This window comes from Ursus arctos, unplaced genomic scaffold (genome assembly GCF_023065955.2).
Source record: "Ursus arctos isolate Adak ecotype North America unplaced genomic scaffold, UrsArc2.0 scaffold_19, whole genome shotgun sequence".
NCBI lineage: Eukaryota > Metazoa > Chordata > Mammalia > Carnivora > Ursidae > Ursus > Ursus arctos.
In genome coordinates, this window is record NW_026622863.1 from 41,877,997 (window position 1) to 41,891,973 (window position 13,977).

The 13,977-nt window shown below is 38.8% G+C and overlaps 1 long non-coding RNA gene and 1 pseudogene across 3 annotated transcripts in view; both read right to left on the reverse strand.

The window, feature by feature from the left end:
• Positions 1-13,977, reverse strand: part of LOC130544173 (uncharacterized) — an 84,971-nt gene that overhangs the window by 44,573 nt on the left and 26,421 nt on the right. The window lies entirely within an intron of this gene.
• LOC113244870 (U6 spliceosomal RNA) lies at positions 2,609-2,722 on the reverse strand (annotated as a pseudogene).

The window sequence follows — 13,977 nt, forward strand, 5'->3', positions numbered from 1 at the left end:
GGGGCGCCTGGGTGGCACAGCGGTTAAGCGGTTAAGCGGTTAAGCATCTGCCTTCGGCTCAGGGCGTGATCCCAGTGTTATGGGATCCGCTATGAGCCTGCTTCTTCCTCTCCCACTCCCCCTGCTTGTGTTCCCTCTCTCGCTGGCTGTCTCTATCGCTGTTGAATAAATAAATAAAATCTTTAAAAAAAAAAACAAAAAACCAAAAGCATGATCCATGAAAAATAAAACCTGTTAAGTCAGATGTCATTAAAAATTTCTGCTATGCAAAAAGCACTCTTAAGAGAATAAAAAGACTAGCCACAGATTAGGAGAAAATTATTTGGAAAACACATATGATAAATGACTTGAATCTAAAATCTACAAAGAACTCTTAAAACCTAACAGTAGAAAGCAAACAATCCAATTAAAAAACAGAGAAAAGATCTGAACAGACAAAAGATCTAAACAGACATCTCACAGAAGATATACAGATAGCAAATAAGCTTACATAAAGATGCTCAACATCCTACAGCAATTAGGAAATTGCAAATTAAAATAATGAGATACCACTATCCACCTATCTGAATGGCTAAAATTCAAAATGCTGACAAAGATGTCTAGCAACAAGAATCCTTATTCATTGCTGGTAGGAATGGAAAATGGATCCACCACCTTGGAAGATAATTTGGCAGTTTTTTACAAAGCTAAAATTACTCCTAACCATATGAACTAGCAATCTTTCTCCTAGATATTTACCCAAATCAGTAGAAAACTTATGTCCACAAAAATCCACACTTGGATGGTAATAGCATATTCTTAAATTTTCTCAAACTGGAAGCAATGAAGAGGTCCTTAAAAGGTCTTTAAAAGGTGAAAACAAACTGCTATCATCTATACAGCAGATTATTATGCAAAGATTTTTTAAAAATTAAGCTTTTAGCCACAAAAACACATGGATGAAACATAAATGCATATTGCGTAGTGAATGAAATAAGTGCCTTTTTATTTTCTGCGTTTCTGATTCCTTCACACCTAGAGACTTACTGACTCTGGAGTGTGTGTGTCTCTGTGGCTACCTGTGTCTCCTAGGGTAGCCAACTCCTTACAGATAGTAAAAATTTACCTGGCAGTATGCCTTTCACATGCAAACTAACCAACCAGAGCATAAACTTAAACCTCCTTTACTGGGCTCATACTCAGGGTCACTTATTCCCTTGCCCTAATCACCCCAGAGCCATATACTAGCAACTAGGAACAACGCTTTGCCACAAAGCCTTCTGAGATTGTTCAAACTAATTAATCCTAAACCTGCTTACCCTATCCCACCCATTCCTTTCTGCAGAAATCACAGTAAAGTCTCTTGTCCACATTTTTTCCTTGTTCTTTCTACCTCAAAAGAGATGCTGGTGCTTCCCCATGCAAGCCTATGTTGCACGCTGTACCTCCTGTAAGTATAAAAACGTCTTGCTTCCTGACAGTCATCTCTGTGTCTGTGTCTTACCATACCTGATTAAAACAAATCCTGGGTCAATTTTTTATAAAGCCACTCTGAAGAGACTACATACTGTATGATTCCAACTCTATGACGTTGTGTAAAAACAAAACTATAAAGTCAATGAAATAATCAATGGATGCCGTGGAATAGGAGGGAGAGATGAATAGCTGGAGCATAGGGGATCTTTAGGGCAGTAAAACTATTTTGTGTGATGTTGTAATGATATAACATGATGCTATATGACACATGACATTATGCATTTTACAAATTCATACAACTATACAACACAGTGATTCCAAATGTAAATTATGAGCCTCAATTAATATATCAATGTTGCCTCATCAATTATAACAAAAGTACCATACTCCTATACAAGGTAATAATCACAGGGTAAACAGAGCAAAGGGGGTCCACTTCATCTAAAGGATAGTTCAAGTTCAGTGTTTCCTTGCTGATCTTCTATCTGGGTGATCTATCCAATATTGAAAGTGAGGTAATGAAGACCATTACTATTATTGTATTTCTGTCTATTCCTCCCTTCATATCTACTATTCTTTTAATATAGATACTCCAATGTTGAATACATACATATTTACAATTGTTATGCCTCTTGATGAATTGACCTTCTTTTCTTAATGCTTTTCACTTAAAGTACATTTTGTCTGATGTAAGAACAGTTGCCTTATATTTTGGTTTTCATTTGCATGGAACATCATTTTCCATTCCTTTACTTTTATCCTATATATGTCCTTAATATTGAAGTGAGTCTCTTATAAGCAGTATATAATTAGTTCTTATTCTTACAATCTTTCAGCAACGCTATGCCTTCAGTTTGAGAATTTAATCCATTTACATTTAAGGTAATTATTGATAGGTAAGGTCTTCTTATTGCCATTTTATTGTTTTCTGGCTGTTTTGTAGTGCCTTGTTCCTTTATTCCTCTGGTTGTCTTCCTTTGTGAATAGAGGATTTTCTGTAGTACTATGCTTTGATTCCCTTCTCTTTATCTTTTCTGTATCTACTATTGGTTTTGCTGTTTGGTTACCATGAGATTTACATAAACCATCTTACAGATATAATAGTCTATTTTACACTGATAAATCAATTTAGAACACATACAAACTCTACTCTTTCATTCCCATGCACACATTTCATTTTTCATGTCCTCCTTTCTGCAGGGGCCATGCTAATCTTCTCTGTATCATGCCAACAATTTTTAAGTATATGTGCTGCCGAAGTGAACACACACATTTCATTTTTCATGTCACCATTTACCATTTTTTAATGTGTATCCATTAACAAATGATTGTAGCTATGGTTATTTTTAGTACTTTTGTCCTTTACCTGTCATACTAAAAACAAATGGTTATAAGAGCACCATATTACAGTATTCAAGTAACAGAATTTGAGTATATACATACCTTTACTAATGTGTTATATATTTTCATATTTTTTCATGTTATTAATTAGTGCCATTTTATTTAAGCTTGAATAACTCCTTCTAACATTTCTTGTAAGGCAGGTGAAATGGTAATGAACTCCCTCAGCTTTTTGTTCATCTAGGAAAGTCTCTCTCTTCCATTTCTGAAGCAAAGCTTGGCTAGATAACATATTCTTAGTTGGCAGCTTGTTTCTTTCAGCATTAGAATATATACACCCACTCTTTCCTGGCCTGCAAGGTTAAATCCACTGATAACCTCATGTGTGTTTCCTTGTATATGAGGACTTTTTTGTCTTCCTGATTTAAAATTTTGTCTTTGTTATTAGACAGTTTTATTATAGTGCATCTTGGAGAAGATCTCTTTTGGTTAAATCTAGGGACCTATGAGCTCCCTAAACGTGACTGTCCAAATTGTTCCTCAGATTTGGGAATTTCTCAGTCATTATTTCTCTAAATAAGCTTTTTGTCCCTTTCTCCATCTCTTCTCCTTCCAGGACTCCACAATGTCTAAATTGCTTTTTGTCATGGCCTCCCTTAATTCATATAGGCTTTCTTAACCATTTTAATTTTTTTCTTTGTTCTTCTCTAAATAGTTTGAACTGGCCTGACTTTGAGTTCACAGTTTATCTCTTTTGGTTATCTCTTTTGCTGATGCTCTGTATTTCACTTTTCATTATTTAGCTGTATTCTTAAGTTCCAGTATTTCTGCTTGGTTTTATTTATTTATTTTTGTTTGTTTGTTTGTTTTTTGCAGCTTACTCAACCTCCTTGCAAGTATTTTGAATTCTCTATCAGGGAAAACATAGATTTCCATTTCTTTAGAGTCAGATACTGGAAAATTGTATTCCTGGATGGGGGGCTGGTCATATTTCCTTGATTTTTCAGAAGATGTATTCAGAAGACTTACATTGCTTGGGGGGAGACAAAAGAGTCACTGGAGAGAGTGGTGAGTGGATGGAGGGGGAGCAATGGAAATGTTTGAGAACGGACTGGTGTGCTGTTGAATAAAAGGAAATGTTCTAAATGTTATTCAAAATCCAGATGCATAAAAGAAAATATTGCAGCCACAATGAAAATGGGCACAGTCTTAGAGTTAAAAAAAAAAAAAAAAATTCCCCAAAAGAAAAGCCTAGGCCCTACATGGCTTCCTTGGTGAGATGGGGTTTTTTTTGTTTGTTTGTTTGCTTTAATAATACCAATCCTTCACAAACTCCTTCAGAAAATAAAGGAGGGAATACTTCTCAATTCATTCAATGAAGCCAGTATTGCCCCAATATTAAAACTAGCAAAAGACACCATAAAAGTTATAGACCAAGATACCCATGAACATAGAGGTATGAATCTTTTTAAAAAAAAAACAACACCCCCCCCCCCCCCCCCAGCAAACCAGGAGCCCCTGGCTGGCTCAGGCAGTAGAGCATGCAACCCTTGATTTCAGGGTCATGAGTGAGTTCCAGCCCCATGCTGGGCACAGAGGTCACTAAAAAAAAGCAAACCAGGGGCATCTGGCTTGCTCAATCAGTGAAGCATGTGACTCTTGATCTTGCTGTCATGAGTGCAAGCCCCAGGCTGAAGTAGAGTTTACTTAAAAAAAATTGCAAACCAAATTCAGCAACTAACAAAAAAGGTTATAAAACATGACCAAAGGTATTTATCCCAAGAATGCGCTAAAAGCCAATTAATACAATAAAGGACAAAAATTTCATGATGATGTTTTATCATGAATGATAAAAAAGCACTTGATAGATATTCAAGATTTTTTAAAAATACTCAACAATGGAAGATTAGAAGAGAACTTCCTTATCGTGATAAAGAGCATTTACAAAAGATTCTACAGTTAACATTATTCTTAACAGTGAAATATTGAATTCTTTATCCCTAAGGAGTAAGACAAAGATTTCTGATCCTACAATATTCATTTATCTTCTATAGTATTTTCTATCCAATGTTAAAAGACAACAAGATATGAAAGGATTATAAACTGAAACACACACACACAAATGGTGTTTATTTGCAAATATCATAACTATGTATACAAAACAGGGATTAGAGAACTACAGCCTGCATTTGCCTGCAAAATACAAAGAGCATGTAAATTTGTAAATAAAGTACTACTGATTCACAGCCCTGCCCATTCATTTATGTCGTATTGCCAATAAACACTTTCATGTCAGAGTTGAACAACAGGGGGTAGTGGTGCTGTCTCCTGCACAGTCGAAAAGCTGTAACTATTGACTCCCCCCAAACTAAACTGCTAATAACCTACTGTTGACCGAAAGACTTACTGATAACAAACAGTTGATTAACACGTTTGGTATGTTATATGTATTACATACTGTATTTTTACAATAAAGGAAGCTAGAAAAGAGAAAATGTTATAAGAAAATCATAAGAGAAAATACATTTACAGTACTGTACTGTATTTATCAGGGGAAAAAAGGAAATAAGTGTACCCATGCAGGTTAAACCATTTTGTTCAAGGGTCAACTGTATTTGCAAAAGATACCACATGGCCACAGTCCTGAGATCATCACTATTTGATCTTTTAAGAAAAAGTATGACAACAACCAGATGCAGAAAATACAAAGTGACTTACAAAATATTATAAGGCTAAATATTATAAAACTAATAAGTGGGTTTGGGAAGGTCACTGATACAAAGCTAATACACAAAAATCAATTCTATTTCTATACACTACATGCAGACTATGAAAATGAAAATACTAATAAAACACTTTGATTTAGGGGAGCCTTGGTGGCACAGCAGTTAAGCATCTGCCTTCAGCTCAGGGCATAATTCCGGCGTTATGGGATAGAGCCCCACATCGGGCTCCTCTGCTATGAGCCTGCTTCTTCCTCTCCCACTCCCCCTGCTTGTGTTTCCTCTCTCGCTGGCTGTCTCTATCTCTGTCGAATAAATTAATAAAATCTTTAAAAAAAAAAAAACACTTTGATTTACAACAGAAAGAAAAACAATACACCTAGAAATACATTTAACAACATAGCATAAGACATGGGGGGCACCTGGGTGGCTCAGTGGGTTAAGTATCCGCCTTCGGCTCAGATCAGGATCTTGGGGTCCTGCGACAGAGCCCCATGTCAGGTTCCCTGCTCAGCGGGGAGTCTGCTTCTCCCTCTGCCCCTCCACCCCATGCGTGATCTTTCACTCAAATAAATAAACGAAATCTTAAAAAAAAGAGTATAAGACCTGTATGACAAAAAAAAAAAAGGATACGGAGAGAAAATGAAGACCTACATAAATGGAAAGCTATATAATGTTCCTGAACTAATAGACTCAATATTGTTAAGAAGGTATTTCTCCCCAAATTGATCTACAGATTCAACAAAAATTCCTACTAAAATCCCAGGCTTTCTTGTAGAAAATAACATATGAATCCCAAATTTTATGGGGAAATATAAAGAACCTATAATAGCCACTTTCAAAAGATAATAAAGACAGAGAACCTACACTACAAGATTTCAAAATTTATAAACTATGGTAATTCAGACAGTCTGGTATTGGCATAAGGATAGCCATGTATGTAATGAAATAGTTCAAAAGAAACCCTCACATTTATGGTTAACTGGGGGAGGGGGAAAGATGGCGGAGGAGTAGGGGACCCCATTTCAACTGGTCCTCTGAATTGAGCTGGTTATCTACCAGACCATTCTGAGCACCCACTAAATCAGCCTGAGATGTAAGAAGATATATCTGGATCTCTACAAACAGAACATATCCGGTGGTTGGTCTCAAGGTAGGAAGTGGGAACTGTGATTCCGCAGGCAGATATCAGAAGATAAACAGGTCTCTACATTCTTGCAACCATTCTTGCATTCTTGCAACCACACCTCATCAGACTGACTAAGAGGAGGAACCCCCAAAAAAGGAAAGAAACAGAGACTGTGGCCTCTGCCACAGAACTAATAGATATGGAGATAACCAAGATGTCAGAAATGGATTTCAGAGTAACAATTACCAAGGCGCTATCTAGGCTTAAGAAAAATATTAACAAAAATATAGAATCTCTAAGGGCTGAAAAGAGATCTAATCTGGCTGAACTTAAAAATGCTATGAATGATATGGAGTCTAAACTGGATGCTTTGACTGCCAGGGAAAACGAGGCAGAACAAATTAGTGAGTTAGATGATAAGATAGAAAAGAAGGAAAAAGAGGTGGCATGAGAAAAATGAATCCAATTTCAAGAAATTCAGCTGAGAGATATTACTGACTCAATAAAACATTCCAATATCAGAATTATCAGGATCCCCAAGGGGGTGGAGAAAGAGAGAGGTCTAGAAGATATATTTGAGCAAATCGTAGCTGAGACCTTCCCTAATCTGGGGAAGGAAATAAGCATTCATGTCCAAGAGGAAGAAAGGACCCCTCCTAAGATCAATAAGAATAAACCCACACCACAACATATAATAGTACAAGCTGGAAATCTTAGAACCAAGGAAACAATCTTGAAAGCGGCGAGGGGGACGAGATTTCTTACGCACTGAGGGAGGAACATCAGAATAACATCAGACCTGCCCACAGAGACCTGGCAAGCCAGAAAGGGCTGGGAAGACATATTCAGGTTACTAAATGAGAAGAACATGCAGCCAGGGATACTGTATCAAGCAAGGCTGTCATTCAGAATGGATGGAGAGACAAGGAGCTTCCAAGACTGGCAGAAACTGAAAGAATATGTGACCACCAAGTCAGCCCTGAAAGAAATATGAAGGGGGGGGGGGGTTCTATAAAAGTAGAAAGACCCCAAGAGTGATGCAGAACAGAAATTTACAGAGACAATTTATAGAAACAAGGACTTCACAGGCAACATGATGACATTAAAATCATCTCTCTCAATAATCACTCTTAATGTGAATGGCCTAAATGCTCCCATAAAACACCACAGGGTTGCAGACTGGATAAAAAACATGACCCCTCCCTATGCTGTCTACAAGAGACTCATTTTGAAGCTAAAGATACATCCAGACTGAAAGCAAAGGGATGGAGAACCATTTTTCATGCCAATGGACCTCAAAAGAAAGCTGGGGTAGCAACTGTCATATCGGACAAATGAGATTTTAAGCTAAAGACTGTAGAGATACAGAAGGACACTATATAATTCTTATAGGGTCTATCCAACAAGAGGATCAAACAATTACAAATATCTATGCCCCCAACATGGGAGCAGCCAACTACACAAGCCAACTGTTAACCAAAATAAAGAGACATATAGATAATAACACGTTAATAATAGTGGGACCTCAACACTCCACTCTCGGCAATAGACAGATCATCTAAGCAGAAAATCAACAAAGAAAAAAGAGCTTTGAATGACACACTGGACCAGATGGACCTCATAGATATATACAGAACATTCCACCCTAAAACAACAGAATACTCATTCTTCTCAATCGCACATGCAACTTTCTCCAGAAGAGACCACATACTGGGTCACAAATCAGGTTTCAACCGATATCAAAATACTGAGATTATTCCCTGCATATTTTCAGACCACAATGTTTTGAACCTGGAACTCAAACAAAAGAAAAAATTTGGAAGAAACTCAAACATTTGGAAGCTAAGGACCATCCTGCTTAAGAATGTTGGGGTCAACCAGGAAATTAAAGAAGAACTTAAACAATTTATGGAAACCAATGAGAATGAAAACACATCAGTCCAAAACCTATGGGATACTGCAAAGGCGGTCCTAAGGGGGAAATACATAGCCATCCAAGCCTCACTCAAGAGAATAGAAAAATCTAAAATACAGACCCTATACTTACACCTTGTAAGGTACAACTTCCAACTGGAGATCAAACAACAAAGTAAGCCTAAGCAAAGCAAGACAAGAAAATTAATTAAGATTAGAACAGAGATCAGTGAATTAGAAACCAGAAATACAGTAGAGCAAATCAACGAAACTAGAAACTGGTTCTTTGAAAGAATTAATAAGATCGATAAACCACTGGCCAGACTCATTCAAAAGGAAAGAGAAAGTACCCAAATTAATAAAATTATCAATGAAAGGGGAGAGATCATGACTAACACCAAGAAAATACAAACAATTATTAGAAATTATTATCAACAACTATATGCCAATAAATTAAGCAACCTGGAAGAAATGGATGCCTTTCTGGAAACTTATAAACTACCAAGACTGAAACAGGAAGAAACTGACAACCTGAATAGACCAATAACCAGTAACGATATTGAAGCAGTGATCAAAAACCTCCAAAAAACGAGTCCAGGGCCTGATGGCTTCCCAGAGGAATTCTACCAACATTCAAAGAAGAAATAATACCTATTCTCCTGAAGCTGTTTCAAAAAATAGAACCAGAAGGAAAACTTGCAAACTCATTCTATGAGGCCAGCATTACCTTGATCCCCAAACCAGGCAAAGACCCCATCAAAAAGGAGAATTACAGACCGATATCCCTCATGAATATGGACGCCAAAATTCTCAACAAGATCTTAGCTAATAGAATCCAACACTACATTAAAAGGTTCATCCACCAACACCAGGTGGGATTCATCTGTGGGATTCAAGGGTGGTTCAACATTCGCAAATCAGTGTGATAGAACACATTAATAAGAGGAGAAACAAGAATCATATGGTCCTCCCAATTGAAGCAGAAAAAGCATTTGACAAAATACAGCATCCTTCCTGATTAAAACCCTTCAGGCCAGGATCAAGTTAAGATGGCGGAGGAGTAGGGGTCCCCTTTTTCAGCTGGGCCCCTGAGTAGAGCTGGATAGGTACCAGACCATCCTGAACATCCACAGAATCAGCCTGAGACACAGGAAGATACATCTGGATCTCTACAAATTAACATCTCCAGCGCTGAGTATTGAGGTACGAAGCGGGGAACCGTGAAACCTCGCACAGATATGGGAAGATAAACGGAAGGGGGAGGGAGCCGCTGTGTTCGGGCGCTGGGAGGCGGTAGCCACCTGCACTGGGAAGCCAGCAGACACGTGGACCGGCACTGGTGAGAAAGCAGACAGAGACTGTTAGCCGGGGAACATGCGCGACCAGTCTGAAAACCGGAGCTCAGGAGTGCGCCCGAACCACACTGCAACAGAGCTCTGGAGCGCGCAGGGGCGGCTGGCGGTGTTAGAAACACAAAGGACAGAGACCCGCGGGCCCTGGAAGTGAGGGATGGGACGATGGCTGTGGGGTGCACATCCCGGGACACTGCAGGGTTGAACAGCACCAACAAAAACAGAATTGAAGAGGCCAGGACAACAGTGGAGAAAGGTCTGTGAATCCTCTGCTCTGAGACAGAGGCTGAGATTCAGCTACTACTGCTCTGACTCTCAGAAGAGGCTCAACAAACCGCCAGGGAAAGCCACCAGAGAACAAAAGCCTGGAAATACTGGCTCACAGTGTGCCCATCCCCATCCCCCCTCGCAGGGGACATGGAGACTCTACCCAAACAGGGTTGCCTGAGTATCGGCACAGCAGGCCCCTCCCCCAGAAGGCAGGCTGAAAAATCAAGAAGCCCACATCCCTAAGGTCCCCATAAACCAAGTGCGCACTGCATGGGTCCTGGTCAATAATTTGGGCTTTGGACAACCCCGCAATCTCTCCTCATCAGAATGAAGAGAAGGAGAAACACCCCAGCAAAGAAAAGACAATGAGTCTGTGGATTCTGCCACAAAACTAATGGATATGGATATAACCAAATTATCAGAAATGGAGTTCAGAGTAACAATGGTCAAGAAGATGTGTAGACTTGAAAAAAGTATTAACGAAAACATTAATGAGAATATAGAATCTCTAAGGGCGGAAATGAGAGCGAATCTGGCAGAAATTAAAAATTCTATGAATCAAATGGAGTCAAAACTAGATGCTCTGACGGCCAGGGTGAATGAGGCAGCAGAACATATCGGCGAATTGGAGGATGGGTTAGAAGAGAAAATTAAAACAGAAACTTGGCTCAAAAAAATCCAATCTCAAAAATGTAGGTTACGAGTGATTAGTGACTCAATGAAACGATACGATGTAAGAATCGTCAGCATTCCCAAGGGGGTGGGGAAAAACAGAGGTGTAGAGAGCTATTTGAACAAATTGTAGCTGAAAATTTCCCTAATCTAGCAAAGGAAACAAACATCTGTGTCCAAGAGGAAGAGAGGACCCCTCCCAAGCTCAACCACGACAAACCTACGCCACGTCACGGCATAGTGCATTTCGCAAATATTAGATTCAAGGATACAGTATTGAAAGTGGCCAGGGCAAAGAAATTTCTCACGTACCAAGGCAAAGGTATCAGAATTGCGTCAGACCTGTCTGACCTGGAATGAGAGAAAGGGTTGGGGGGGACATTTTTAAAGCTCTTTCAGAGAAAAACATGCAGCTAAGGATCCTATATCCAGCAAGGCTGTCATTCAGAATTGATGGAGAGATAAAGACCTTCCAGAATCGCCAGTCATTAACCAATTTCATAACCACGAAACCGGCCCTACAAGAGATATTAACGCAGTTCTATAAAAGTAAAAAGGCCCCAAGAGAGATACAGAACAGAAAGTCACAATCTATAGAAACAAAGTATTTACAGGCAACAACCACAAAACAGTAACAATGGTCAAGATGATGTGTAGACTTGAAAAAAGTATTAACGAAAATGTGAATGAGAATATAGAATGTCTAAAGGCAGAAATGAGAGCGAATCCAGCAGAAATTAAAAATTCTATGAATCAAATGCAGTCAAAACTAGATGCTCTGACGGCCAGGGTGAATGAGGCAGAAGAACGTATCGGTCTCAATAATCAGTCTCAACGTAAATGGCCTAAGTGCTCCCATAAACGCCACGGGGTTGCAGATTGGATAAAAAGACATGACCCATCCATTTGCTGTCTACAAGAGACTCATTTTGAACCTAAAGATACATCTAGACTGAAAGTAAAGGGACAGAATACCATCTTTCACGCCAATGGACCTCAAAAGAAAGCTGGGGTAGCAATTCTCATATCAGAGAGGTTGGATTTTAAACTAAAGACTATAGTTAGAGATACAGAAGGGCACTATATTATTCGTAAAGGCTGTAACCAACAAGTGGATATGACAATTTTAAATATATATGCCCCCAACAGGGGAGCAGCAATATACACAAGCCAACTCTTAACCACAATAAAGAGACATATAGATAAAAATACGTTAATAGTAGGGGACCTCAACACTCCACTCTCAGCAATAGATAGATCACTTAAGCAGAAAATCAACAGAGAAACAAGTGCTTTGAATGGCATACTAGATGAGTTGGACCTTATAGACATATATAGAACACTACACCCCAGAACCAAAGAATACTCATTCTATCCTAATGCCCATGGAACATTCTCAGGAATAGACCATGGGTCACAAAACAGGTCGCAACCAATACCAAAAGACTGAAATTATTTCCTGCATATTCTCAGACCACAACGCTTTGAAATTGGAACTCAACCACAAGGAAAAATTTGGAAGAAACTCAAACACTTGGAGACTAACAACCATCCTGCTCAGGAATGATTCGATAAACAAGGAAATAAAAAATCAATTTAAACAATTTATGGAGACCAACGAGAATGAAAACACAACGGTCCAAAACCTATGGGATACTGCAAAGGCAGTCCTAAGGGGGAAATACATAGCCATCCAAGCCTCACTCAAAAGAACAGAAAAATCTAAAATGCAGTTTTTATATTCTCCCCTCAAGAAGCTGGAACAGCCACAGAGGAACAGGCCTAATCCACACACGAGAAAGCAGTTGATCAAGATTAGAGCAGAGATCAATGAATTAGAAACCAGGAGGACAGTAGAGCAGAGCAAAAGAACTAGAAGCTGGTTCTTTGAAAGAATAAATAAATTGACAAACTGCTGGCAAGACTTATCCAAAAGAATAGAGAAAGGACCCAAATTAATAAAATTATGAATGAATAAGGAGAGGTCACAACCAACACCAATGAATTTGGAGGATTATTAGAAACTTTTATCAACAGCTATATGCCAATAAATTAAACAATCTGGACGAAATGGAGGCCTTCCTGGAAACCTATAAACTACCAAGACTGAAACAGGAAGAAATTGATTTTTTTTTTTTAAAGATTTTATTTATTTATTTGACAGAGATAGATACAGCCAGTGAGAGAGGGAACACAAGCAGGGGAAGTGGGAGAGGAAGAAGCAGGCTCATAACGGAGGAGCCTGATGTGGGACTCGATCCCAGAACGCTGGGATCACACCCTGAGCTGAAGGCAGACGCTTAACCGCTGTGCCACCCAGGCGCCCCAAGAAATTGATTTTTTAAACAGGCCAATTAATTATGAAGAGATTGAGTCAGTGATAAACAACCTTCCAAATAACAAAACGTCAGGCCCGGATGGTTTTCCTGGGGAATTCTACCAAACATTCAAAGAGGAAATAATACCTATTCTCCTAAAGCTATTTAAAAAATAGAAACAGAAGGAAAGCTACCAAACTCGTTCTATGAAGCCAATATTACCTGATCCCCAAACCAGGCAAAGACCACATCAAAAAGGAGAAATAAAGACCGATTTCCCTCATGAATATGGACGCCAAAATCCTCAACAAGATCCTGGCTAACAGAATCCAACAGTACATTAAATGATTATCCATCATGACCAAGTGGGATTCATCCCTGGGATGCAAGGGTGGTTCAACATTCACAAATCTATCAGTGTCTTAGATTTTATCCAGAAGGAAAAATTCAAAAATCATATGATTCTCTCAATAGATGCAGAAAAAGCATTTAACAAAATACAGCATTCTTTCCTGATTAAAACCCTTCAGAATGTAGGGATACAGGGTACATTCCTCAATCTCATAAAAACCATCTATGAAAAGCCACAGCAAATATCATTCTCAATGGGGAAAAGCTGGAAGCCTTTCCCTTAAGATCAGGAACACGACAAGGATGCCCACTCTCGCCACTATTATTCAACATAGTACTAGAAGTCCTGGCAACAGCAATCAGACGACAAAAAGGGATCAAAGGTATCCAAATCGACAAAGAAGAAGTCAAAATGTCTCTCTTCGCAGATGACATGCTACTCTATATGGAAA